Source organism: Pezoporus flaviventris, unplaced genomic scaffold (genome assembly GCF_033815535.1).
Source record: "Pezoporus flaviventris isolate CSIRO_AGI_PZ_B2104156 unplaced genomic scaffold, CSIRO_AGI_Pfla_v1 ptg000001l, whole genome shotgun sequence".
Classification (NCBI taxonomy): Eukaryota; Metazoa; Chordata; class Aves; order Psittaciformes; family Psittacidae; genus Pezoporus; species Pezoporus flaviventris.
Genome location: NW_026892549.1, coordinates 59,468,127 through 59,474,126, shown reverse-complemented (window position 1 = coordinate 59,474,126; position 6,000 = coordinate 59,468,127). Strand labels below are relative to the sequence as shown.

Genomic DNA, 6,000 nt, shown 5'->3' with positions numbered 1-6,000 from the left:
CTTGTGACTATGGGCATGGCAGGTTAGCTGTGTTCTAAAAGGTGTTTGGGTTTGGTTTGGGTTTAAGACATGCTTTGGCAAGGCCTCTCCATTCTGTCAATGCATTTTCAGCTGGAAACTTCAATCTGCAAAAATCCCTGTATACCAACATTGGGAAATTCCCAGTCAGGTCTAATTAACACTGCAGTTCCAATGTGAAGGGGCTTGGCTGCACAGACTTCACTTTAGACAAAAGCGTTTGTGCTTGCACATCAGACACTGCTCCCTCTGAGACACACAGGAATTCCGCCTGCCCATTCCCAGCTTCTTTCACGGTGCTGTGTATCACAAGACCTCAGGCCAGCTGTGGATTACAAGTCCTGACCCCACCACCAGGTCTTTGCACAACATGAAAGGGTGGAAACTACCAGGAGGAATTCAGTGAAAAACCTCAGCTTGGGGAGAAGGATTAAAAGCAGGGTCTACCTGGGGTAGGGGCATCCGGCTTCGTAGCAGGGTGGAAAGCACAGTTCTTCACTGCAAAGAGAAACACATATCCCAGGAAGCAAGAGGCCAGAACGCATCAGAAACATCTTCACAAGCTCTCATCAGAAACCCATAGTCCCAGCATAGCAGAGGCACGTTCCTTCCCACTTCAGAGTAAGGCATTTTCTGCTGGGTAGGAAAGAGTAAGTTGAATCAAGCCAGCTTGACTTACACATGTGCTAGGATTTCAAAAGCCAGATCAGAACTTAAGAGGAGCTACGAGAGCCCTGCAGCCAAACACCCCATTTTGAGCCCATCAGCCTGGGCTCCTCACAAACATGCATGAAGGCGTCTGACTGCTCAGCTTCCCACATTGTGGCGACAGCAGAGCTGTTCCCAGTGCTGGCAACACCTCCAGCTGGTTATCAGCAGCAAGTAAACCAAGCACTTCTGGGCTCATCATTACAGTATCTGAGGGTCTTTCATGAGTTCAGAAATATTTAAGAGGTTTTCTTTGGCTGTGGAGAGTCCAAGCTAGAAATCTGAGTCCCTTGGTTCTGGACACTCCTTGTAGGGAGACATGGAGATACCCGATTTCTCTGTCCTGATCAGCCTCCATCAGTAAATAGACTCCAGGTTGTTGAGACCAAAGCATAGGTAGAACCTCATATAACCCTAACCAGGATCAGGCAGACTGAGTAGATGTACTTAAAGCATCAGCTGGGAGATAAGTAGGGAGGCCATAACTTTGGTGGCGGTTTCATCCAAAATGCTTGCCAGTGCTGCTAGAGAATAAACCAGCTCCATGGTCACCTGCCTGGCTCCAAAGGAGTCCAGTCATCAACTCTAATTGGATGGAAAGTGAGGATCTTCCACACTACATCAAAGCCTCATCCCTTTTCACCTTCTGAGAGAACTAGAGCTGAGCATCAATGCTTCTCTTAACACTTGTCTCCATTCTAGTTGTTGTCCTTGAGCTCATGCACATCTGGAAAGGCAAAAAAATCCCCAAAGAAACAGTGCACTGGAAAAGATGCCTTTGACCTGAGTCACTGAGTGGGACGCAGAGGAAAAACCAATCATGTGGAGACAAGGTGAAAGGCATTATTCCAAGGAATTGTGCAATGAACAAAAGAAAAACCCAAACCAAAGCAATCACACCCACTGGAGAAGCTGCCTGACCTGAGGAACCCCACAAATCAGAACCACCCATGAGAGCTCAGCCATCTGTCAGTGTCCCTGTAACCTGCAGGGACAAGGCATACAAGCATGCTGGGATCTCCTGGAAGAAATTCCAAGCCCAGTCAGTGGTGAATATAAACCATGTCTTAATGAACTTACACTTAAGTATCTCCAAAGCACTTCATGTATTACAACACACCATTCTCCTGTCAGCTTTCTAGTAGTATAAGTGAGCATTGGAGGCTTGGAAACAGGATCACACTACATCCCTTAATGACCAGGAGGGTCTTCAAAAGGTAGTCATCAGTCCAGATCAGGAGGTGAAAAGTCAGCTTGCCATCACCTGCAGAGACACATTTCTATGAGCTCCTGTTAGCCTACCACCCTAGGCTGTGCTTAACAGTAGATTACAGTTGCACCAAATACAACTATGGACTACCTTTTTGGGCTACATTTTACCTAAAAAAAAACCCAAAAAACAGAACCTGTTGTGTTTTGGGGTTTTGGTTTGTTGGGTTTTTTACATGTTAGTCTCCAAAACCGTAGTTCTTCAAGGCAAATGAAAGACACTGAATTAAAATGGGTTTAACTTTTCTCTGAAGAGTCCCCCCAAAGCCTTCAACAGAGATAGAGTCAACTGAAAGAGCTTTTGATTATTGTGGTTTGTTTGCCCCTTCTGTCTTTAGCTAGTCCATCCAACCAACAAATACTTGAGCATCTACTTCAGCTTTTCCTTGATCTACATTTCTCCTTTGGCAAAGCTGCATGGTCCTCAAGCACGTATCCTTACTAACACGGGGCCATATCACCACGCTCTCCAGCTCAGCACGCTCTGAATCCTCAATACTAATTAGATTTGTCAGACACTATCTGCTTTTGTTAGAGATTACTCTCACCCCTAGGGGACTCCTCTCTTTCCTTTGAATCTGGCAGAACAAGTCCTGCTGCCTGTTAAGTGTATATGGAGGTACATCAAGTTCTCCTTCCAGGGAAGGCTCCAGTACATCGGGCTGTATAATCAGTTCAGCATGAAGGTTTGTGACAAAACCGTCTCTTCTCTGACAGAGCTTTCCATGGAAAGAGTTTTAAACTGTTTCCAAGCTGCTATTAAAAAAGAAAGGGGGGGTGGGGGAGTGGGGGTAAAAAACCACTTATGCAAATAATGAAGTGTTAACAGCTCTTGCAGTATTTGGTGCTTTTCCCTAAGCCACAGCTCCTGGGGGTTAAGAGGGGAACCCGAGCATGTGCGTGTGCTCCTGAGCCTCACATCTGCAAAGGGAAAAGGAACATTTCAACACTGCCAGAAACAGGTTAAACAAACATTTACAAAGACTCACGCAGGTATCACTGGGCTCACCTTGGAATGAGAGGAATCTGCAGGATGGGGTTTCCAGTGCCTGCTCCGGGACTATTTTCTCCAATCCTTTTGAAGTCTGTGTTCTGAGAGGTCAAATCTCACTGGTTTTAGCCACACTCTCATTTTGTTTGAGGCATGAAGGGAACAATATCATTCAAACAAAGGAGCCAGTTCTCTTTCCTCCCTGCTCCCATCTTCTGCCTCTAGACAAGTGTGTCCCTCCCCTGCACTAATAGATGGATAAAGGCTCACCTTGAGGTTGAGAGCTTTATAGAAGAATTAATTACAGATCCTGACTTTACAATTACCAGTGAAGATGCTCCCATTATCTGCCACAAGACACACACAGACACACACACTCACTCATGGCTTCACCTGCATAGAAAGAAGCTAGCAATGTGTTGAGAGCTGACTTTGAAGGCTGCAGTGAAAGCTGATCTCTAAAGTACAAGAGTATTGGAAGGGCCACCAAAGACCTCCATAATGCCACCTATAGCTGGGGGACATCAGCAGGTCAGAAGGAGAGAGAAACAATAATAGGTCAGCTATTACAATGTCCTTGCCAAAATTTAAGAGAATTGAGGCTAAGACCATAAGAAAATGATTAATCGACTGCACTGACGATGTGACATTCAGCATGTGCTGAGGGGCTGTAAGTCTGCTAAACAGACTGAGAGTGATTGGAAGAAGATGCGAAATCACAGCATAGAGAAACCTCTCCTTAGAGAAGACATCTCAAAATGCCAGCATACAAACTGTATTGCGTGTTCCCAGTTCAGCCTTCGGACCCAGCAATACGGAGTGGCTTAAGATCAAGACCACTTGTGTACTTACGTCTCCAACGTACAAACGCTTACATAGATGCTTTGGTATTTGCTGAGCTGGTGCCTCACGCTCCCCATTCCATAAATCCTCTTTCCCTTCAGGCTCCAAATGATGGAAAACGCTCCCTGAGCACAGAAAACACTCACTGAAGTCAAAGGGGAACTTGAACTGGAGAAGCACATCAGGAAGTCACCATCTGCAGAATACAAAGGGCTCCTCATTTATAAAACCAAGCTGTTAATAACCAGGAGAAGTGGGCAGAAACGTTATGGTGGCACTCTGCAAGCAGGGCTACATGGTCTGCATGGGTTTACCAGCACCCTGGGGGTTCACACTGCCAGCTGCTGCAGGCTGGGACACCCTTGCACTACGTGTTTGTACAGCCCATGACGCACCTGGGGCCTATTCTCTACAGGCAACTTTGGGCGCACACATCACTTAGAAAGCAGGTTAAAGTCAACACCTTACCTGTGCAGGTTTATACAGCAGGACAAGCACCTGGCACTAATCGTCCTCCCCAGCCAAGGTGCTCAGAGCAGTCAGGAGCACATCTCCCACACTGAAGAGGAACCACTATTAAGGAGAGGCTGGTCCACTGTAGAGAGCTGCATTTCTCAATGCTTACGAGTCTTTGCCTGACAATTCTATACATCAAATATATATTTAAAAACATACCAACAAAATAAAGAGCAATCAAGTGTCACATCAGCAACATATCCATGCAGACGGGATTCTTCACACATGCACCCCCAAACCATTTTCACTGTCACTGTTTTGCTGCAGATAAATCCTTGAAATTTGTCTTTCAAAACCCCTATGAGATAAAAAAAGACAAAGCTCCCAGTGACTGCCACAGGGAAACAAAGCGATGAAAGAAGAGGAAACAGTGAGTTGTGGACCACCGTTGGTGGGCACTTGAATAGGAGCCCTGTGCTTGACACCACCAAGGCTTTGAACAAAACCGGAGTCAAACAGCTATTTGTCAGGGGGTACAAATGCACACAAGTGGTGAGAACCTGGCCCTGCTCTAAAATCATGTCAGGGACCTGTCTGTGGGGCTGTGCCGAGCCCCTGATGGATCACTGCACTCAGGGGCAGCATTGTCAGCAGCAATAATAAGACATCTGGTCCCTTCTCTCTCTGAAAGAGTATTTTGGCTCGACTGAACCCATGTGAGAGCTCCTCGCACAATGCACAGACACAGCATCTCGTGGTCACTGATCCACAGCACCAGCTCCATCCTCCTCATATCCTGCAGCATCCCTTTGGTCTCAGCCCCACTCCTTGACATGCATCCAGTTCCAGCCCCCTGCCACAGGCAGGGACACCTCCCACTAAAGCAGGTTGCTCCAAGCCCCTGTGTCCAACCTGGCCTTGAACACTGCCAGGGACGGGGCAGCCACAGCTCCTCTGTGCACAGCCATTCATGTTCCTCAGACATAGATGCTCAGGACACCACATCCAAGCTGACACACACAAGCTTGTGCAGCACTGCCCAAACCTCAGTGTTAAATCCAGCCTGCAGGCATGGGACTGCAGCACAGCATCACCTCCGCAAACGGAGGGGCCGGGATGTGCAGTAGGACACAAGGGTTTTAGCAAGCTGCCAGTGCAAACAGGCTCCCCAGCCATAGTTAAACCAGCAGCTCCTGGGAAGCCATCTGCTTTCCTTCCTATGCACAGGCAGGACCTCAGCGCACAGACACAGACCCAGGGAAGTGGGCATTAATTATAAAGCCTAATTCATGTAAAAAGCACAAAGTTTCTATAGAGAGCTTCAGCTCTGAGACAGCAAAAACAGAACTGGAAAAACAGGGACTTAACGCACTAAACCCTTCAACAGACCTCTCCTGACACCCTACACCCTACAGGGGACGTGGGGAGCAAGGGCTGTGTGAGACGGCTGGGAATGGACTTGAGACATAACGAAAATAAGGGAAATGGAAGCAAAGGAAGGAGCAGCGAAGTGGAGGGAATAAAGAGAAAGATGTGTCTGTGCTTCAAGCGCTTCAAACCAGAGGCCCCACTTCCCAAATAACATTGCACTGGGGGAGGGAGGGAGGAGGCAGGCTGGTTTTCATTTCATTTTTGCTTTGAAAACACCATTTTTCCACACATCCACTACAATGTGGATTTCCACCAAAGCCATGTAAAAAGGGAGCCTGCCTCAA

The 6,000-nt window shown here is 47.2% G+C and overlaps 1 long non-coding RNA gene across 1 annotated transcript; it reads right to left on the bottom strand.

Annotated features, from left to right (window-relative positions):
• Positions 1-1,046: 1,046 nt before the first annotated feature.
• Positions 1,047-4,591, bottom strand: LOC133272787 (uncharacterized). The gene is made up of 3 exons (XR_009744571.1): positions 4,298-4,591; positions 3,005-3,954; positions 1,047-2,916 (listed from the first exon to the last, which is right to left on the bottom strand). It is a non-coding gene; the product is annotated as an uncharacterized LOC133272787 (long non-coding RNA).
• Between the last annotated feature and the right edge of the window lie 1,409 nt (positions 4,592-6,000).